The 23,214-nt window shown below is 44.5% G+C and overlaps 1 protein-coding gene across 6 annotated transcripts in view; it reads left to right on the forward strand.

Annotated features, from left to right (window-relative positions):
* The window catches only part of LOC124001345 (type II inositol 3,4-bisphosphate 4-phosphatase-like), a 282,847-nt gene that overhangs the window by 55,972 nt on the left and 203,661 nt on the right, over window positions 1-23,214 (forward strand). The window lies entirely within an intron of this gene.

The following is a 23,214-nucleotide window of genomic DNA, read 5'->3' on the forward strand; positions in this document are numbered from 1 at the left end:
TGAAAGCAAGAGCGAGGCCTTTTGGTGATCTTCCCATGAGAATACATACCCAGAGATCAATGAGAATGGGGATAGCTCTAGACATGGAATTCTGAATGTTGGTCGGTCTGGGTCTTCTGGTTTGGAACCCTTTTAAACCACCTTCAAATCATCTAATGGGTTCTCCAATATGAAACACTTTAGGCTTGCCTTGGATACTGGCTATGAAGGATTAATTTGCTAAGGCTATGGGTTACTTACTCCACAATGATGTCATAGCTGTTGTATGGATTCTATACACTAGCTACCACTACAGCACTGTGACGGCACTACCTGGAGCACTGGAATCAGAGGGAACAGAAAGATATGGAACAGCGACATCATAGCTATTGTATGGGTTCTATTTAAGCAATAAGGCCTGAGGGGGTGTAGTATATGGCCAATTTACCACAGCTACGGGCTGTTCTTATTAAGCACGACGGAACGCAGAGTGACAAGATACAGCCCTTAGCATATTGGCAATGTACCACCAACCCCCGAGGTACCTTATTGCTATTGTGAACTGCTTACCAATGTAACTACAACAGTACCAATAAATGTTTTGTCATACGTGTATGTTCTGATATGCCACGGCTTTCAAGCCAATCAGCATTCGGGGCTTGAACCACCCAGTTTATAAAGTGGGTTACAGATGCCACATGGTCAACTAGCTTGTGTAAACGTGTATCTCACGGCTACATACACCTACAGTACACATGGGATACATTCAGTCCCTCTATGCTTCTGACTTGTGGCTATATCATATCCATTGTAGGGATTTTATGTTGTCATACTGCCGATATCAGAACATGTATTTCACACAGTAGAACAATGTTCCCTCTTCTATGATATATCCTACAGTAGCCTATAGGTTCTGTTCAATGCAGGCCTACATTGCATCAGACTTTTACAAATATTTTTACACTATGCAGGGAATCAATTCATACTTTTTGTATGATACAAGAAACCACATTAGAAAATATAATACCATACAGAGAATTAGAGCATGTAGACTATTGGCTTATTTCCATATTCAAGCCTGTGTAAAAAAATACAACACTGCCCCGTTTAATTAAGGCATAAACAAGGTTTTTACCTGACTAGGTTTTCAAAGACAACTTGAAATGTAGCCTACACGATTTGTGTTCTTGTAGGAAGCAGTAACTCCCCATTGCTGACCAATACTTACCTATAACTTGGCTAATAACTCGCTATAACTAGTCAAAAAGATCAACAAATGTGCACATGTGCGGCTCTGCGCTCTGATCTGAAATACGCATTTGCTGCAGGTGATTGAAGGACCGCTTGTGGGCTACCTGTCAATAGAATAATCCATTACGCTCTGTGCTCTGCCAAGAACAAAATCACAGACTCAATTTTACGAAGTTAGATTTGTTTTGGTTTGTTGCATCGAAAAGGGGCTGGTATAATATTGATTCGATCACAGAGAAAAACATTGATCTATATAGCGCATGGAAACTAATGTGGAGAATTCAGTGAAGTTAAATCTCTTGCGTCTATTCACGCCACGGACACGCGCAGTTTAGAGGGAATATTGCAGCAGAATAAACCCAGACAGAATATTCTGCCTTGCTGTGGAGACTGTCTCCTGACTAGGGCCTGACATCCTGTCAGGGTTCTCACCCACAACACTTCCATTCACTCAAAACAGCCAGAGAGACATCGTGCGCGTGCGTGCGCGTGTCAGTGGCGGTTGTTATGGGGGCGTTTAAGATTTTTTTTCTTCTCATGAGCATGACTTTATTTCTTTTACAGGATATTGGATTACTGTCATTCAGATTCAATTTGCCCAGTTCAGTGTAACAGCGATAGGTTTAGGCTACTACATGATACTGGAATTTTCCTTATACCCATCATGATGTTGCTACAACATAGCCTATGAAGGAAAGTTTACAATGTAGTTGCACACAGGTCCAGAGAAAAGGTGCCAAGAGGTGACAGACAGTGACACATGGACAGACAGTGACACATTCAATACCGCCTTGCGCACTCTTTCCTTCATCTAGGTGATATAGGGTGTAATCGTTGGTCCAACAGTTGCAAATTAGAGTTTCTATTGGACATATTCAGGTATGTTTATCCCTGTTTTGTTGCGTTTGCTTCCTTTTCAGAAATATTTTTCAACAGAATCGGTGGAATGAATACACCCCTGTTCAGCGTAAACACAGTTCACTTTCATAACAGCCACGTTGTATTCCTTCTCATATCTATGCGCTCTCCTTCTCTCAGCTTTTCCCTTCACTTGTGGACTTTAAGGCACAACACATCAGCTGTATGTGACCAGGTGAAAAAACCTTTCCAAGTTGAACCATGTCATAACCTCTACGCACAGCCTACATCGTTGTCACCATATTATCTTTAGTAAACCCGCTACATGCAGTAACGTTACAATGTACAGTCAGTAAGCAGTTTAGCACTTACGCCGGCGGGCAACGATGGCAATAAATTTGAAAAAAACAAAAGCTTAACTTGACTTGGAAGAATTCCAGTGTTGTTGGATAGTCATAGTCATAGCCAGCTAGCTAACATAGCATCCCTCTGTTTTATCAGAGCATTTGAGTCAGCAAGCTAGCTGCATTTGTTAGCTAAGTAAGTGGGAAAAAAAATATTATCCCGTGTGTGTGTGTGTGTGTGTGTGTGTGTGTGTGTGTGTGTGTGTGTGTGTGTGTGTGTGTGTGTGTGTGTGTGTTGCTTTTCCTACAGTTTGGAATAAATTTATTTATTTAAAAAATGTGTTCAACTATTGGCTTTCTCTCTATTTTAGTCAACTACTCACTACATTTTATGCACTGCAGTGCTAGCTAGCTGTAGCTTATGCTTTCAGTACTAGATTAATTATCTGATCCTTTGATTGGGTGGACAACATGTCAGTTCATGCTGCAAGAGCTCTGATAGTTTAGAGGAATGTCTTCCGGAAGTTGTCATAATTACTGTGTATGTCTCTGGAAGGGGGTGAGAAGCATGAGCCACCTAGGTTTTCTATTGAACTCAATGTACCCAGAGGAGGACGGAAGCTAGCTGGCATCCGGCTACACCATGGAGTGCTGTTGAGGCTGCTGCTGTTGAGGCTACTGTAGACCATTGCAAAATAGTGTGTTTTAATCAATTACTTGGTGACATGATTATGTTTAGTATAATTTTATCTAAAAACTTATTAAAAAATGGTTTACAATTTTTATTTTTATGAAATTCACTGAGGAGGATGGTCCTCCCCTTCCACCTCTGAGGATCCTTCAATGGTGTGTGTATGCTTGTACGTGTGCCCAGGCTGTATTTTCTGCTTCAGGACAGGCCCTCCTGTGCCTTTCAGATCATTCCCTCATACCTCTAGTCTCCTCCACTAGTTTCCTCTAGTCTCCTCTTCTAGTCTCCTCTAGTCTCCTCCTCTAGTCTCCTCCTCTAGTCTCCTCTTGTTGTCTCTTCTAGTCTCCTCCACTAGTTTCCTCTAGTCTCTAGTCTCCTCCTCCAGTCTCCTCTTGTTGTCTCTTCTAGTCTCCCCCACTAGTTTCCTCTAGTCTCTAGCCTCCTCCTCTAGTTGTCTCCTCCTCCTAGTTTCCTCTAGTCTACTCCTCTAGTCTCTTCCTCTAGTTGTCTCCTCTTCTAATCTCCTCCTCTAATCTCCTCCTCTAGTCTCATCCTCTAGTTTCATCCTCTAGTCTCATCCTCTACTCTCCTCCTCTAGTCTCCTCCTCTAGTCTCCTCTTGTTGTCTCTTCTAGTCTCCTCCACTAGTTTCCTCTAGTCTCTAGTCTCCTCCTCTAGTTGTCTCCTCCTCCTAGTTTCCTCTAGTCTACTCCTCTAGTCTCTTCCTCTAGTTGTCTCCTCTTCTAATCTCCTCCTCTAGTCTCCTCCTCTAGTCTCATCCTCTAGTCTCATCCTCTAGTCTCCTCCTCTAGTCTCATCCTCTAGTCTCATCCTCTACTCTCCTCCTCTAGTCTCCTCCTCTAGTCTCCTCAACTAGTTCTCTAGTCTCCTCTTCTAGTTTCCTCCACTATTCTCCTCCTCTACTCACCTCCTCTAGTCTCCTCCTCTAGTCTCCTCTAGTTGTCTCCACCTCTAGTCTCCTCAACTAGTTCTCTAGTCTCCTCTTCTAGTTTCCTCCACTATTCTCCTCCTCTACTCACCTCCTCTAGTCTCCTCCACTAGTTTCCTCTAGTCTCCTCCTCTAGTTGTCTCCCCCACTAGTTTCCTCTAGTCTCTAGTCTCCTCTTCTAGTCTCCTCCACTAGTTTCCTCTAGTCTCCTCCTCTTGTTGTCTTCTAGTCTCCTCCACTAGTTTCCTCTAGTCTCTAGTCTCCTCCTCCAGTCTCCTCTTGTTGTCTCTTCTAGTCTCCTCCACGAGTTTCCTCTAGTCTCTAGTCTCCTCCTCTAGTTGTCTCCTCCTCCTAGTTTCCTCTAGTCTACTCCTCTAGTCTCTTCCTCTAGTTGTCTCCTCCTCCTAGTTTCCTCTAGTCTACTCCTCTAGTCTCTTCCTCTAGTTGTCTCCTCTTCTAATCTCCTCCTCTAGTCTCCTCCTCTAGTCTCCTCCTCTAGTCTCCTCTAGTTGTCTCCACCTCTAGTCTCCTCAACTAGTTCTCTAGTCTCCTCCTCTAGTCTCCTCTAGTTGTCTCCACCTCTAGTCTCCTCAACTAGTTCTCTAGTCTCCTCTTCTAGTTTCCTCCACTATTCTCCTCCTCTACTCACCTCCTCTAGTCTCCTCCTCTAGTTGCCCTACAGAGTACAATTAAGGACTTTCCCACTGGACACACACTATTGTTTCCACATAATTTAATTACACTGAACCAACGTTGAATTGACGTCTATGCCCAGTGGGTTGACTGAGTACTGCTCTCTCTATGTACGAATCTGAAGGGAGAGACAATATAAACATTTCTAAAACGCCGACTTCTTTTCTCCCCCCTTTTTGACTTGTATTTTTCAACCCTTTTTTGAGTTGTCCTTCTCGTCTTTCCTCTTTATTCGTGGTTTTCACAGCAGCAGTAGATACAGTACAGAGGTTCCATATCTTTCTCTTCCCCCTGGCTCCAGTGATCCAGTTCCCCTGTAGTGCTGTAACATACTAGACGTGTTGGTCTGCTGGGCTGGGCTCAGTTTGTACAGCGCTAGCTGCTTGTCTTGGTCTCATTAGCCAGTGTGTAGGTGGTACGGCCGTGACCCCAAACACGAGTTGACACCCCGCATCAGCCCCCCTGGTGCAAATGGGAGCCAGTCAGCCAAAGCTCCAGTAATTTAACGTCACATTTTTGGTGATAGAAAAGAAAGAGAGCGATTTGGAAATGTGGAAGAGTGTGTGTGTGGGTGCATTTGTGAGATTTGTGAGGTTGCGTTTACAGATGAGCAACCAGCATTTTACAAGTCATATGCAGCTCGCAATCCATTCCAAAGGCGAGCACGTCACAGCTTCTAGCGTCGGTCGCGAAAAAGGCAGTTATTTGACAGACCGCTAGGTAAACATCAAATAAAATCTCTGCCGCCTTAAATTGGCCTGATGTGTGCTATCTTTATGTCCACTGCAAGGGGTTAGGTTGGCCATTGAAGGGGAAACGAGAGGAAGGACGAGACAGGAAAACGAATGAAGCAGATTTTCTAGATTAATCTCTTAATATTCCAGGAGGAGCAGAGTGTTACATTTCATACTGGGATGATTTCCCTTTGCCTCCGGCTTCCAAGTTGTCTGAGATGTGCGTTCCGAGATGAGCCCCGGTGCAGCTGCAATGCTGCCGTGAATACATGAGAGGACGGACAGAGCAGATGGAATGGTAAGAGGTAGAGTGGAGATGGAGAGAGGAGCGGGGGGGCGTGGTGAGGCCTGTTCTCTCTGACTGAGTGATCTGCCCCCAGGCCTTGTTGTCAAGGGTGATAGGTTACCCAGAATTACCCAGATTTCCCCTGTGTATAGCTGAATCCCATGGGCATTAGATTGTTCATTCTGATCATGTCCCCACTTGTTCAATTAACCCCCCCCCCAAGAAGTGTATTCGGATGATTCCACTCCATCCAACACAACGTATTGCTGGATAAAATGATTTTAGGTTTGGAAATTTAGACATAATTTGAGCCAGTGACCTCATGATTGCATGATTCATAACCTTTATGAAATAGTGGTTCTTGCATAATAGATATTATTTCTCCAAGGTACATTTTTCTTCGTACTGAAATTACACGGGTTGCACAAACAAAACCTAATTAGACTATTAGATAACCTTCAGTAATTGATAGAGAAGATTCACAGGGAACTCAGAAGACGGATCCAGAATAACAGACCAAAAGCCTACAACCCGCAAAGACTCAAATTGGAGGGGAAGAGAGAGAGAGACGAGGGTTCGTGAACAGATCTGTGGCCAATTATTTCACAAAGTGCAGTGCATCAGAGGGCACTTATCAAAGTAGAGGGGGAGAAGAGATAACGACAGGCTGAGATAGAGGCCGAGAGAGACGAATGAAAGCAGATGGGAACAAACACAATATTGTTTGTATGCATTATTGTGCGTTGTCTGTCTCGCATTCTAGAGCTCACTTACCTTGTTGAAGAAGCTCGGCGACACGGAACACCAAACTAATATCGAGAGCAGGAGCTTCTTGTCGGAATCAAAGCGATTACCCAGCATCCTCTATGGTGTACGAAGATAGGACGGCAGCCTGTAGATTGTAGTAGAGTCCTTGTGTGTGTAATCATAGGCTCATTTATCTCTACGTCTGGCCTCTGTGATGTTACGAACATGTAATGTGGTTTTCATTGTGTGCGCGTCATAGTAATCTTCAGATCATGAAGAGGGGATTTGATTGGGTTCTGTGATGTGTGATGCACAATACCGTGACGAACAATAGAGAAGCTCCTCTCGGATAGTATAGAAATGGGTCGGGTCCAGTCCTTTCCATGAAGACGCCATAACGTGTTCAAATACAGAGCTTTTTACTTCATTGCTTTAATCAACGTTTAAAGATGGTCGCCCCGCAAACACTGACAGGCACACACACGCACCAGCCTTTATACTATCGTTCAAGTGACACCCTCGAAGGTGTGGAGAAATACGTATTAGATCCAGGATGAGTACAAAGTAGCAGGGAGGGGTACTGATCAATATGCTCAACCTCCAACTCCCTGGCAAAGCAGCAGGGACACAGGGGCAAAGCGTGCTTTCACACTCCTCTCTTCGCTTTATAGTGTGGAGGAGATGGTGCAGGAAAAAAGCCCTACATCGTGTCTAGCTGTAATTCACATCAAGTGCTGTTGACATTAGCATCACGTTCCTTCACTGGACAAGCGTCAGAGTGCAAGACATGGCTCAATGGCACGTATGCTTAAGCACCGCGCAATATACCAGTCATTACAGTGCCTGTTCTTCCAATGTACCGGTCATCGTCTCTCCTCTTTTAACAGACTTTTAGATAGTAGTTATAGCAATTCCCTAGGCGCTCTATTTCTACAGTCATCTCTCCATGTGACCCAAGGGAATCATTGCTCCAATTATGTAGCTACTGCTGATGCAGTAGCTGATGACAGTCCTCCCCTAGTTTAATCCTCCCCGTCAATAATCATTGTGTGTAAATGGGGTGACACTGCACTTTTTTTGGGCACGACAATGACTCGGAGCTTTTTACCTGGGTGTCTGTCAAATCTGGAGCGAACCAGCTTCTTAAAAACCTCCTTAAGGATCCACCCCTTTTTTCAATTTTTGCTTAAAATGATATACCCAAATCTAGCTGCCTGTAGCTCAGGACTGGAAGCAAGGATATGCATATTCTTGATACCATTTGAAAGGAAAAACTTTGAAGTTTGTGGAAATGTGAAATGAATTTAGGAGAATATAACACATTAGATCTGGTAAAAGATGATACAAAGAAAAATAAAAAAATGTTTTTTTTTGTACCATCATCTATGAAATGTAAGAGAGAGGCCATCACGTATTATTCCAGCCCAGTCGCAATTTAGATTTTGGCCACTAGATGGCAGCAGTGTATGTGCAAAGTTTAAGACGGATCCAATGAATCATTGCATTTCTGTTCAAAATGCCTAATTTGTTTATTAATAACTTTTCAAGTTCATAACTGTGCACTCTCAAACAATAACATGGTATTCTTTCACTGTAATAGCTACTGTAAATTGGACAGTGCAGTTAGATTAACAAGAATTTAAGCTTTCTGCCCATATCAGATATGTCTAATCGCATTAGCTCAACCGTCCCTGTAGAGTCTGTGTCAGAAGGAAAGTATGGATTTTAATCCCAGGTGTGGCTTCCAGATGATGATCTATATTTTTCTATTTACCTTGTCCAGGGTTCGGTACATTCTAAACGTAATTTACATTTTAGTTTATTTAACAGACGCTCTTATCCACTGGACACATTTGAACTTGTCCTGGTCCCCCATAACCCTGGTGTTGCAAGTGCCATGCTCTACCAACTGAGCCACAGTGGACTAGTTACCTGTCCAAAATTCTAATCAGTAATGTAATTTTGGGATTACCCAAACTCAGTATCGTACTCGGACTGTTCAGTTACTTTTAGATTAACTTCCCTTAAGAGGCATTAGAAGAATACAAAAATGAATATTACCAATTTAACCACATTTATTGCAGGATCAATCACTGTTGGTTTACATAACTGGCCATAAATAGATGTTGCATTTTACTTTGTTATGTAGGCTTCTTCTAACCAATTACTTTCCACTACAGATAATAATGTGATTAGACTGTATCTTTACATTAAAAAGTCTGGCAGATTTCCAGTCATTCCAATTCATTTAATACCCCTTGATCTTCAAGAATAGGACTTGGACATATAGATCAGCTAGATCGTTTTTGGGTTATGCTCAGGTAAAACAAAGGGCTTACTAGCTTACTCAGTTTGTGATTTAGTTGTCATGGAGGACTGATTGGGCTCACTGCTTCGAGTTGAAAAGTAGATGTCGCTCTCATGGAATGACATGACAAGAATGCCTTATGCTGCATTTGCTATAAACATATCGTTGTTTTGGTGACACATTGATATCTTGATCATTTGAAGTCTATCGAAAGTGTGCAAGTTTGAGCCCGTGTCCATAAGGCCTATGGACATTTCTATTTTTATCAGAACAAATTATATTGAGCAATAAAAGCCCCGCTCGTGGTCTTCTTAAATTCAGCTGGTTGTTGACAGTATGGCGTACAATGCCACGGCATAGTTTAGAAGGGAGGATCTCCCTCAAACTTTTAGTCCATAGGCTGGGATCCGCACGATGCAGCTGTTGCAAGAGCACAATTTATCACTGGCTGTCCACTGGGCACAAAAACAATACATGATGAGCAGAACAAGCTTCTTCAATTCAACCATTATTGGGTTAAAGTACACATATACACATACACTGTACAGTTGTGAACAGCCACCCACAACAACCACAATCCACAACATATCTATTGAGAGAGCAGCAGTGTGATTCATACTAATGCACAATGTAGATATCTGTAGTAGGTTGGATCTGTATGCTGTCGTTCTTACCTCGAAGCGTTTATTCAAGCAGTTGCACCATTGGAAAGACAGCTTGGACCGTAACTAGCTTGGACCGTAACTAGCTTGGACCGTAACTGCCTGTTCCTGCTCTTTCCTGTGATCCATCGAACACGTTTGGTGTGTCATCATGGTGGTCTCTGACTTGTGGTCAGACTCGTTCAGGCGTAATAAACTTAAACTTGTGCTTTAAAAAAAAATCTGATTTGAATGTCATTTAAAAAACAGAAAGGTGTCCGATAATTGTTTTCTCCAACATTCTTTCTGAATTTAAAAGTAATCCTAGAAGTAATCATCTAGTTTTTCCAGAAGTATCAGTTATTGGATTGCATTATTTTCTGGTAAAGTAACCAATTACAGTTACAGTTGTTTTGTAATCAGTTACATGTAATCTGTTACTCTCCAACCCTGACCTTGTCATACTAGTATTCAATGACAAAGCCTTCAGTAAATGCTAATGGAGGGTGGATAAACCCAGGTTTAGGGTTGGGTGAGATTACTCGTTGAATAAAGTATGGTGGGAGGTTAAAGTACGTTATCATCCCGGGCTTCAGTTGTCATGGCCTCACGTCAATATAAGAGACCACTAATTAGAGGGCTGTTTTACTCTCTCGCTCTTTCTCTCTACTCTCTTTCTTTCAATTCAATTTAAGGGGATTTATAGGCATGGGAAACATGTTTACATTGCCAAAGTGAAGTAGATAATAAACATGTTTTTTAAATATTTTTTTTTACAGTAAACATTACACTCAAAAGTTCTCTCTCTCTCTACTGTCTTCCTTTCCTCTTCTATACATCTCCCCCCTCTCTTTCTGTCTCCCTCTCTCTCTGAATCATATTCAAAGTGGATCTTACCAGCGGGTGCTCTTCAGATCTCTCCAGAGGTCAGACTGTGTTAACGGCAGACGGTTGACAGCAGCAGGTAGACAGCAAGCCCTCCCCACTTGCACCGCCACTGGCTTGTCAGAGATAACACCTAGACATTCAGCCCCACAAGCAAAGAGACCAGGTCAATACAGCCAATCAAAGGGACATACCAAGGAAAGAGCTATGTCGTGATAGGGCGGCAGACCAAAAGGCTGTTGTGACAGATAACGGAGACTGACTGTCATCTCAAGGCTGAAAGGAAGCAGTAAAGGTGGCCTCCTCCTCCTGTTCCCTCGCCGGCAGTCCTCCTCATTGTGTCAGTGTCACTGTCGGGTTGAAAGGTAGAAATCTAAAGGGTCCTTTATCAGAGCTAGTTGCTTAATGAGTGACATCTTGACAAGTGAATGTGTCTCCACTCCCTCTCTCTCTCTATCGGTGGCCAAAGATCCACTGCATATGTGGAGGTGACGGTTTCTACCGATCGGTTTCTTAAGCCTGAGGAGATGAGGAAATACCGGGTGGTGGCCACCATCCAAGAACATTCTGCCTAATGCTGACGGGGGGGAAATAAGTCCTGTTTAAAACTGCATCTCCAGCTAGAAGCTAGAAGGGACGAGTTGCAAAGAGGGAATGTAAACATGTAAGTTATCTGGTGCAACAACCCCCCTTTGGCTCGCCTGGAATTGGAACGGAGTGTGATTACTGTACTGTATTTGAAACAACCCCTGACTATGGTATTGTTTCCAGGGGAGAAAAGTATGTTACGTGATTGTAGGGAAGTACATGGAAGAGCCACACACTCTGTCGTCCGGTTTCTCTCCCCTCCGTCTCTGCCTGTAAATAATCGTCACTTATGCTGCATTTCATTTCACTTCACACCGTAGCCCGGACGGAAACTGAGAAAGATAGCTTTTGATGGATGGCACAATTACATTTCTACTGTGTTGTATTTACCCTCCCCAAACTGAGAGAAACTGAATTTTTCACCTCTTTAAAAAAAAAATCCATCACACACACACACACACACACACACACACACACACACACACACACACACACACACACACACACACACACACACACACACACACACACACACACACACACACACACACACAGAGAGAGAGACACAGCAACACACACCATGTCCCATATCCCATCATCACGATTTGTTATTAATTCCTCCATGCTCTTCAGTGTGTTGACTTTATGTAGACCCTCCTCTCGGGCCTTGCTGCAATACGATTCCTTTGTAATGGTCGGTCTCATTAACTCTGAGGGAGAATCCATAGAGGGGAAGGGGGAAATGTAGCCTACTTCCGTGTTCCTCTGACGATATGGTCAGGCCTGGGTTGAGGTTAGTCTATGTTTTAGACCTGTGTAGACTGGTTTTGGTGCTGCTTGATGGCAGTTTTAGACACTGATGCAGGCGCTATGACGCGTAAAGACGTTTAGAGAAAGTTTTTTTATTGAAATATAGTTCTATTAAAACTGTATACAGTATAGAGAGCGAGCGAGAGAGATCCAGCTGTTATTTGTTTACTGGTACCTAACATCAACTTGCTCGTCATTGAGTGAAATTGAAAAGACTGTATAACTTTACATGAATCTGGCGTCTATCCAAACCTGAATGGAATGGGACTCTTTATAAGTTAGATAAATGTGACATGGCAATGAAATGTCCCTCCGCTTTCAGAGGCCAGATATGGATAGACAGCCTTTGAAACGTGAATGGATAAACTCCTTACAAGTTAGATAAGTTTGACATGGCAATGAAATGAAGTGTCCCCGCCTTTGCGTCTTCGCCATAGCTACCGAATACAAGATATGAAAAGAGACGACCTGCCTTCAAGCTCTTCAAAGTTCTCTTCAACGTCTGCCCTTTTCCATTAAAAAGAAAATCCCGTTGACTTTATACCACGGCTGTAAAAGTGTTGAAGGCAGTCAGACGAGCACAGTTGACAATTGAGGAGAAGTAAAATAGCCTCCATCCGGGAGAGTGGAAAGTTAAAACTCGCTAATGCGTTTTCATTGAAGCCAAAGCCTCGTCTGCCAGTGTCAAGCTAACACTACGCTTGCCATGTTACTCTGAAAAACCCCACCACAACGAGGGAAATATCGCACTTGAGTGGCGTCAGAGAAAATACTCCAGAATGTCAACTAAAGTGTGACGTCCATGTCTAGTCGAGTCTTTCCAGACTTCATTTGTCACGTCTCAACATAGTCTTGGTGCATCTATCTCTGGGTCGTTTGTTAAAGACCGTGAAATACCGATTGCCTAATTGCATCACCCTCCTCGCCCATAAAACAACTTGAAGCTCCATTTCTTGGACCTCAATCCAGTCTTGACACGTCTGTATCTTCATCTTGTATGTTATAGGGAAGTGCACGATAATTGCATCACCCTCCAGTCTGCCGTGTACACAGTAATAAAACAACTCGCTCTTTGCGTGAATATTTAGTTGGAAATTAAGTGTTGGTTTTATTTGGTGGGTGTGTGGGCAGTCGGATGGGAAAATGCTGTTAGAATAGTGCCACGGCTATCAAAACCAGTGGAGTAAATATAAACAGGGGGCAGTAATTAAAATATGCTGAGTGAATACAGATGTCTGTCGGAGCCGACACAAGGAGATGTGCTTCCCCCTCCGGTCCAATGCTAATGCAATCAGTGTCCAAGCTGATAGTCATGTACATAAAGGAGTGGTTGGTCTTTATCTGGGTGACAAGAGTTTCTGATTAGAGTAGAGTAGACGTAGAGTAGTGTAGCGAATAGTGTGGAGGAGAATCAAATAGAGAATTGACTCTGTAGTAGCCTGTAGTATGTAGAGCAGGTTTCTCCAACCCTGTTCCTGGAGAGAGACCCTCCTGTAGGTTAACTCCATCCCTTTTTCTGGACAGGCACCCTCCTGTAGGTTAACTCCAACCCTGTTTCTGGAGAGACACCCTCCTGTAGGTTAACTCCAACCCTGTTTCTGGAGAGACACCCTCCTGTAGGTTAACTCCAACCCTGTTCCTGGAGAGACACCCTCCTGTAGGTTTTTGATCCAACCCCAGTTGTAGCTAACCTCATTGAGTTTATCATCCAGGTAATTATTAGAGTCAGGTGTCAGGAGTCAGGAGTCAGGTGCACTAGATTAAGGTTGGAGCAAAAACCTACTGGACGGTATCTCTCTAGGAACAGTAGTGCACCGGGAACAGTAGCGCACCGGGAACAGCAGCGCACCGGGAACAGCAGCGCACCGGGAACAGCAGCGCACCGGGAACAGCAGCGCACCGGGAACAGCAGCGCACCGGGAACAGCAGGGCACCGGGAACAGCAGGGCACCGGGAACAGCAGGGCACCGGGAACAGCAGGGCACCGGGAACAGCAGGGCACCGGGAACAGCAGGGCACCGGGAACAGCAGCGCACCGGGAACAGCAGGGCACCGGGAACAGCAGCGCACCGGGAACAGCAGCGCTGCTGCAGCTTGGTTTGAAGAAATCAACTGTGGGAGCAATTATTAGGAAATGGAAGACATACAAGACCACTGATAATCTCCCTCGATCTGGGGCTCCACGCAAGATCTCACCCCGTGGGGTCAAAATTATAACAAGAACAGTGAGCAAAAGTCAGAGGACCACACGGGGGACCTAGTGAAAAACCTGTAGAGAGCTGGGACCAAAGTAACAAAGCCTACCCTCATTAACACACTACGCTGCCAGGGACTCAAATCCTGCAGTGCCAGACGTGTCCTACTGCTTAAGCCAGTACATGTCCAGGCCCATCTGAAGTTTGCTAGAGAGCATTTGGATGATCCAGAAGAAGATTGGGAGAATGTCATATGGTCAGATGAAACCAACATAGAACTTTTTGGTAAAATCCCAACTCGTCGTGTTTGAAGGACAAAGAATGCTGAGTCGCATCCAAAGAACACTATACCTACTGTGAAGCATGGGGGTGGAAACATCATGCTTTGGGGCTGTTTTTCTGCAAAGGGACCAGGGCGACTGATCCCTGTAAAGGAAAGAATGAATGGGGCCATGTATCGTGAGATTTTGAGTGACAACCTCCTTCCATCAGCTAGGGCATTGAAGATGAAACGTGGCTGGGTCTTTCAGCATGACAATGATCCCAAACACACTGCCCGGGCAACGAAGGAGTGGCTTCGTAAGAAGCATTTCAATGTCTTGGAGTGGCCTAGCCAGTCTCCAGATCTCAACCCCATAGAAAATCTTTGGAGGGAGTTGAAAGTCCGTGTTGCCCAGCAACAACCCCAAAACATCACTGCTCTAGAGGAGATCTGCATGGAGGAATGTGAAGACTTACAGAAAACCGTTGACCTCTTGTCATTGCCAACGAAGGGTATATAACGAAGTATTGAGAAACTTTTGTTACTTATTTTCCACCATAATGTGCAAATAAATTAAAAATCCTACAATGTGATTTTCTGGATTTTTTCTTCTCTCATTTTGTCTGTCATAGTTGAAGTGTGTGATGAAAATTACAGGCCTCTCTCATCTTTTTAAGTCGGAGAACTTGCACAATTGGTGGCTGACTAAATACTTTTTTGCCCCACTGTACATATATATTATTTTCTTCCACAAAAGTAGTGCACTGAGCCTTTACCCCCAGCAGCACCCCAAAACATCTTCCCGTGGTTATGGTTGAAGACTGGAGAGCTCTGATGTAGACGGTATGGTACTGTAGGGTGCAGCACAACATGACAGACCTCACATAACTCATTTATACATCATGACTTATACAACAGGCTTCAACACGGCAGGACGTTATCTTCTCTTCCTTGTCCTTGTGGGGATACTGTCTGTCTGTCTCTCTGTCTCTGTCTCTGTCCGTCCTTCCTCGTCTCTGTGGGGATTCTGTCTGTCTGTCTGTCTGTCCTCCTTGTCTCTGTGGGGATACTGTCTGTCTGTCTGTCTGTCTGTCTGTCTGTCTGTCTGTCTGTCTGTCTGTCTGTCTGTCTGTCTGTCTGTCTGTCTGTCTTTCAGTCTTTCAGTCTGTCTGTCTGTCTGTCTGTCTGTCTGTCTGTCTGTCTGTCTGTCTGTCTGTCTGTCTGTCTGTCTGTCTGTCTGTCTGTCCTCCTTGTCTCTGTGGGGATTCTGTCTGTCTGTCTGTCCTCCTTGTCTCTGTGGGGATACTGTCTGTCTGTCTGTCTTGTCTGTGGGGATCTGTCTGTCTGTCTGTCCTCTTGTCTCTGGGGATACTGTCTGTCTGTCTGTCCTCCTTGTCTCTGTGGGGATACTGTCTGTCTGTCTGTCCTCTTGTCTGGGGATCTGTCTGTCTGTCTGTCCTCCTTGTCTCTGTGGGGATACTGTCTGTCTGTCTGTCCTCCTTGTCTCTGTGGGGATACTGTCTGTCTGTCTGTCCTCCTTGTCTCTGTGGGGATACTGTCTGTCTCTGTCTGTATGTCTCTCCTCCTCGTCTCTGTGGGGATTCTGTCTGTCTGTCTGTCTGTCTGTCTGTCTGTCTGTCTGTCTGTCTGTCTGTCTGTCTGTCTGTCTGTCTGTCTGTCTGTCTGTCTGTCTGTCTGTCTGTCTGTCTGTCTGTCTGTCTGTCTGTCCTCCTTGTCTGTCTGTCCTCCTTGTCTCTGTGGGGATACTGTCTGTCTGTCTGTCCTCCTTGTCTCTGTGGGGATACTGTCTGTCTGTCTGTCCTCCTTGTCTCTGTGGGGATACTGTCTGTCTGTCTGTCCTCCTTGTCTCTGTGGGGATACTGTCTGTCTGTCTGTCCTCCTTGTGTCTGTGGGGACACTGTCTGTCTGTCTGTCCTCCTTGTCTCTGTGGGGATACTGTCTGTCTGTCTGTATGTCTCTCCTCCTTGTCTCTGTGGGGATACTGTCTGTCTGTCTCTGTCTTGTCTTGTCTGTGGGGATACTGTCTGTGTCTGTCTGTATGTCTCTCCTCCTTGTCTCTGTCGGGATACTGTCTGTCTGTCTGTCTGTCCTCCTTGTCTCTGTGGGGATACTGTCTGTCTGTCTGTCTGTCCTCCTTGTCTCTGTGGGGATACTGTCTGTCTGTCTGTCTGTCTGTCTGTCTGTCTGTCTGTCTGTCTGTCTGTCTGTCTGTCTGTCTGTCTGTCTGTCTGTCTGTCTGTCTGTCTGTCTGTCTGTCTGTCTGTCTGTCTGTCTGTCTGTCCTCCTTGTCTCTGTGGGGATACTGTCTGTCTCTGTCTGTATGTCTCTCCTCGTCTCTGTGGGGATACTGTCTGTCTGTCTGTCTGTCTGTCTGTCTGTCTGTCTGTCTGTCTGTCCTCCTTGTCTCTGTGGGGATACTGTCTGTCTCTGTCTGTATGTCTCTCCTCGTCTCTGTGGGGATACTGTCTGTCTCTGTCTGTATGTCTCTCCTCCTTGTCTCTGTGGGGATACTGTCTGTCTCTGTCTGTGGGGATACTGTCTGTCTCTGTCTGTATGTCTCTCCTCCTTGTCTCTGTGGGGATACTGTCTGTCTCTGTCTGTATGTCTCTCCTCCTTGTCTCTGTGGGGATACTGTCTGTCTCTGTCTGTATGTCTCTCCTCCTGTCTGTCTGTATGTCTCTCCTCCTTGTCTCTGTCGGGATACTGTCTGTGTCTCTCTCTGTCTGTCTGTCTCTCCTCCTTGTCTCTGTCGGGATACTGTCTGTGTCTGTCTGTGTCTGTCTGTCTGTCCTCCTTGTCTCTGTGGGGATACTGTCTGTCTGTCTGTCCTCCTTGTCTCTGTGGGGATACTGTCTGTCTGTCTCTCCTCCTTGTCTCTGTGGGGATACTGTCTGTCCTCCTTGTCTCTGTGGGGATACTGTCTGTCTCTCCTCCTTGTCTCTGTCGGGATACTGTCTGTGTCTGTCTCTGTCTGTATGTCTCTCCTCCTTGTCTCTGTCGGGATACTGTCTGTCTGTCCTCCTTGTCTCTGTCGGGATACTGTCTGTCTGTCTCTGTGTCTGTCTGTCTGTCTGGCAGCATGTGTCTAGGGGAGGCATGGCAGAGTCAGTGTTGAGTGTCAATGTGTGAGAGAGAGAGACCAGACCACTCATCACTGAGAGCGACTCTAAACCCGAAACCTTGTCATAAACCCCTCCCAGCTAAACCTCTCCCAATCTCCACAAGATGGGATTTGTCTAGATCAATTTCATAATTCATTTTTCATTTGTAAATGTAATTATATTATCTCTCACCATTCCTCCACATCCTCCCATCCTCCCGTCATATCCCTGATTGTTACAGCCGTCACCTGCAGTAGCAGATTATCAGCCAAATGAATTACCGGGTCACAGGTGAATTAAACGGTTGGCTGACTCCAATCATTCCCTGGGAAAAGTAGCTTAGCTTAAGTTAGTTTTTTAAGGAAGGAGAGTCTTGCAGAAAATCAGCTTTCCCTTTCTGCCTAATTCCTGCCTTTTCCGTGAAGTAATGTCTTCCTTTGAGAGAGATGGGATGGAAAGTGCTGATGCAGGTTAGCCGCGTGTGACGACGGCTATTTTCTGTGGTTAACCAAGCTCCTGATGAGCTTGCCGTGTGTGTGTGTGTGTGTGTGTGTGTGTGTGTGTGTGTGTGTGTGTGTGTGTGTGTGTGTGTGTGTGTGTGTGTGTGTGTGTGTGTGTGTGTGTGTGTGTGTGTGTGAACATGAGAATGCTCGGGTGTGTGTACCTGCTTCTGTGTAGTGTGTGTGTGCCTGTTTGCATGCAATAGAGACGCTTTGCTTGTAGAACAGTGGTTTATGGAAGCACACAGACACAGTCTGCGAGGTGTTTTTGAAAGACGTAAAGCAAACCGTCCATGAAGCGATGGCGGCCATTTTCCCCCTTCACTTTCAATGGAAACCTCACATACGATATTTCCCACATGGACAACCACAGCCGAGTTTGTAGCTGGGTCATTTCACAAAATGACTCCCTTTTGCATCTCTTTGATATTTTATGTAGAAATTGTCCACCAATATTGCGTTTTAAAAGCCTGTTATATTAAATGAAGTGTGCTTTAATTTACAGTAGACCACATGGAAAATTCAATACATTTTAAATTCTGCCCTGTCTCTAAATGTCCCCTTTAACCAACAATGCATTTTTTTAAATACCTCAAAAGAATAAGAAATAAAAGTAACATAATTAAAGAGCAGCAGTAAAATAACAAGAGTGAGGCGATTTACAGATGGTACCGGTACAGATTCAATATGCGGGGGCACCACTTAGTCGAGGTAATTGAGGTAATATGTACATACAGGTAGAGTTATTAAAGTGACTAGATAATAGATAATGATACAGAGTAGCAGGAGCGTAAAATGGGGGGCAATTCATGTGGTTAGTGATTCATTTTCAGAAGAAAAAATGACTTCTACCTCATTTTAAGGTCAACCCTTGTTACGTGTACTGAACTCTCATACCATGGTCAAACTAAAATATTTATTTCAAAATAAACCTTGGGCATCTAATAGTCAAATCATAGTGTAAAGCAGGTGGTTCTACTCTTTTTGGCTGTTTTGTGGTGGAAAACTGAGTGGATAACACAACCCTGTTACCCATAGACAAGTTAAAACATTTGGTGGTTGGGGATCCCTTTCTTGACCTTGTGGAAGATCTGTTGATGTGCCGTTGAGCAGAGTGTTGACCCTGGTTGCTCCTGTGTGTGGCTCTAGATGGGAGTCTGTTAGATGACTAAATGTAATGTACCTGTGTGTTGCTCTAGATGGGAGTCTGTTATATGACTGAATGTAATGTACCTGTGTGTTGCTCTAGATGGGAGTCTGTTAGATGACTGAATGTAATGTACCTGTGTGTTGCTCTAGATGGGAGTCTGTTAGATCACTGAATATAATGTACCTGTTTGTTGTTCTAGATGGGAGTCTGTTAGATGACTGAATGTAAACCTTCCAGAAGGACAACCATCTCTGTAGCACTCCAGCAATCAGGCCTTTATGGTAGAGTTGCCAGAAAGAAGCCACTCCTTAGTAAAAGGCACATGACAGCCCGCTTGGAGTTTGCCAAAAGGCACCAAAAGTCTCAGACCATGAGAAACAAGATTATCTTGACTGATGAAATCAAGATTGAACTCTTTGGCCTGAATGCCAAGGATCACGTCTGGAGGAAACCTGGCCCCATCCCTACGGTGAAGCATGGTGGTGGCAGCATCATGCTGTGGGGATGTTTTTCAGCGGCAGGGACTGGGAGACTAGTCAGGATTGAGGGAAAGATGAACAGAGCAAAGTACAGAGAGATCCTTGATGAAATCCTGCTCCAGAGGGCTCATGACCTTAGACTGGGGTTAAGGTTCACCTTCCAGCAGGAAAATGACCCTAAGCACACAGCCAAGACAACGCAGGAGTGGCTTCGGGACAAGTCTCTGAATGTCCTTGAGTTGCCCAGCCAGAGTCCAGACTTGAACCCGATCGAACACCTCTGGAAAGACCTGAAAATAGCTGTGCAGCAACGCTCGCCATCCAACCTGACAGAGCTTGAGAGGATCGACAGAGGACAATGGAAGAAACTCCCCAAATAAAGGTGCACCAATCTTGTAGCGTCATATCCAAGAAGACTCGAGGCTGTAATCTCTGCCAAAGGTTCTTCAACAAAGTATTGAGTAAAGGTTCTGAATACCTATGTAAATGTTATAATTATTAGCAAACATTTCTATGTTTCAGCTATTCTAACATTTTGGCTATGAAAATCCTACTGACATTTACTTCTGAGGTGCTGACCTGTTGCACCCTCGACAACCAATGTGATTAGTATTATTTGACCATGGTGGTCATTTATGAACATTTGAACATTTTGGCCATGTTCTGCTATAATCTCCACCCGACACAGCCAGAAGAGGACTGGCCACCCCTCAGCCTGGTTCCTCTCTAGGTTTCTTCCTAGGTTTTGGCCTTTCGAGTTTTTCCGCGCCACCGTGCTTCTACACCTGCATTGCTCGCTGTTTTAGGCTGGGTTTCTGTACAGCACTTTGTGACATCAGCGGATGTAAGAAGGGCTTAATAAATAAATTTGATTTGATTTCTAATAACCTGTTTTTGCTTTGCTTATGGGGTGTTGTCTGTAGATTGATGAGGGAAAAAAACTAAACTCAGCAAGAAAAGAAACGTCCTCTCACTGTCAACTGCGCTTATTTTCAGCAAACTTAACATAAGATTCAACAACTGAGACATAAACTGAACAAGTTCCACAGACATGTGACCAACAGAAATAGAACAATGTGTCCCTGAACAGGGGGGGGGGGTGAAAATCAAAAGTAACAGTCAGTATCGGGTGTGGCCACCAGCTGCATTAAGTACTGCAGTGCATCTTCTCATGGACTGCACCAGATTTGCCAGTTCTTGCTGTGAGATGTTACCCCACTCTTCCACCAAAGCACCTGCAAGTTCCCAGACATTTCTGAGGGGAATGGCCCTAGCCCTCACCCTCCGATCCAACAGGTCCCAGACATGCTCAATGGGATTGAGATCCGGGGTCTTCGCTGGCCATGGCAGAACACTGACATTCCTGTCTTGCAGGAAATCACGCACAGAACAAGCAGTATTGCTGGTGGCATTGTCATGCTGGAGGGTCATGTCAGGATGAGCCTGCAGGAACCACATGACGGGGGAGGATGTCTTCTCTGTAACGCAAAGCGCTGAGATTGCCTGCAATAAGAAGTCTGATGATGCTGTGACACACCGCTCCAGACCATGACTGACCCTCCACCTCCAAACCCATCCCGCTCCAGAGTACAGGCCTCGGTGTAACGCTCATTCCTTCGACGATAAACACGAATCCGACCATCACCCCTGGACAAAACCGTGCCTCGTCAGTGAAGAGCACTTTTTGCCAGTCCTGTCTGGTCTAGCAATGGTAGGTTTTTGCCCATAGGCGACATTGTTGCCGGTGATGTCTGGTGAGGACCTGCCTTACAACAGGCCCACAAGTCCTCAGTCCAGCCTCTCTCAGCCTATTGCAGACAGTCTGAGCACTGATGGAGGGATTGTGCGTTCCTGGTGTAACTTGGGCAGTTGTTGTTGCCATTCTGTGCCTGTCCTGCAGGTGTGATGTTCGGTTGTACCGATCCTGTGCAGGTGTTATATGTTGTCTTCCACTCCGAGGATGATCAGCTGTCCGTCCTGTCTCCCTGTAGGGCTGTCTTAGGCGTTTCACAGTACGGACATTGCAATTTATTGCCCAGGCCACTTCTGCAGTCCTCATGCCTCCTTGCAGCATGCCTAAGGCATGTTCACACAGATGAGCAGGGACCCTGGGCATCTTTATTTTGGTGTTTATCAGAGTCGGTAGAAAGGCCTCTTTAGTGTCCTAGTTTTCATAACTGTGACCTTAATTGCCTACTGTATGTAAGCTGTTAGTGTCTTAACAACCGTTCCACAGGTGCATGTTCATTAATTGATTATGGTTCATTGACCAAGCATGGGAAACAGTGTTTAAACCCTTTACAATGATCTGTGAAGTTATTTGGATTTTTACGAATGATCTTTGAAAGACAGGGTCCTGAAAAAGGGATGTTTATTTTTTTGCTGAATTTATTTAATCAAGTTTAAAATAAGTCTGTAATGTAAAAAAAAGTCAAGGGGCCTGAATATTTCCGAATGCATTGTGTATGTATGTATGTATGTACACTACCGTACAGTACCGTTTGAGGTCACTTAGAAATGTCCATGTTTTTGAAAGAAAACTGTGTTTTTCTGTTCATTTAAAATAACATCAAATCGATCGGAATACAACATATAGACATTGTTAATGTTGTAAATGACTATTGTAGCTGGAAACGGCTGATTTCTTTTATGGAATATCTACATAAGCGTACAGATGCCCATTATCAGCAAACATCACTCCTGTGTTCCAATGGCACGTTGTGTTAGCTGATCCAAGTTTATAATTTTAAAAGACTAATTGATCATTACAAAAAACCCATTTGCAATTATGTTATCACAACTGAAAACTGTTATCCTGATTAAAGATGCAATAGCACTGTGCTTCTTTTAGACTAGCTGAGTATCTGGAGCATCAACATTTGTGGGTTTCGATTACAGGCTCAAGATGACCAGAAACAAAGAACTTTCTTCTGAAACTCTACAGTCTATTCTTGTTCTGAGAAATGAAGGCTATTCCATGCGAGAAATGGCCAAGAAACTGAAGATCTCGTACAATGCTGTGTACTACTCCCTTCAGAGAACAGCTCAAACTGGCTCTAACCAGAATAGAAAGAGTGGGAGGCCCCGGTGCACAACTGAGCAAGAGGACAAATATATTGTTGTCTAGTTTGATAAACAGACGCCTCACAAGTCCTCAACTGGAAGCTTCATTAAATTTTACCCACAAAACACCAGTCTCAACGTCAACAGTGAAGAGGTGACTCCGGGCTGCTGGCCTTCAAGGCAAAGTTCCTCTGTCCAATGTCTGTGTTCTTTTGCCCATCTTTTCTTTTTATTAGCCAGTCTAAGATATGGCTTTTTCTTTACAACTCTGCCTAGAAGGCCAGCATCCCGGAGTCGGCTCTTCACTGTTGACGTTGAGACTGGTGTTTTGTGGGTACTATTTAATGAAGCTGCAAAACTTGGATCAGCTAACAACATGCCGTTGCAACACAGGAGTGATGGTTGCTGATAATGGGCCTCTGTATGCTTATGTAGATATTCCATAGAAAATCTGCCGTTTTGGTGGACAAAAAATGTGCTTTTCTTTCAACAAGGACATTTCTAAGTGACCCCAAACTTTTGAATTTTTTGCATTCAATTGTCCCTCCCTGTTACACACAACGCGCTTCCATTCCCCCTGTCATAGGGGATTTATGGCTGATTTTAAGATGAAATCCTCAACCCAGTTACTTTGTCTGGCACGTACTGTAGTCATTTTTCTGCTTAGACTTTTGAGATGA

Source organism: Oncorhynchus gorbuscha, linkage group LG17, assembly GCF_021184085.1.
Source record: "Oncorhynchus gorbuscha isolate QuinsamMale2020 ecotype Even-year linkage group LG17, OgorEven_v1.0, whole genome shotgun sequence".
NCBI classification, from domain to species: domain Eukaryota; kingdom Metazoa; phylum Chordata; class Actinopteri; order Salmoniformes; family Salmonidae; genus Oncorhynchus; species Oncorhynchus gorbuscha.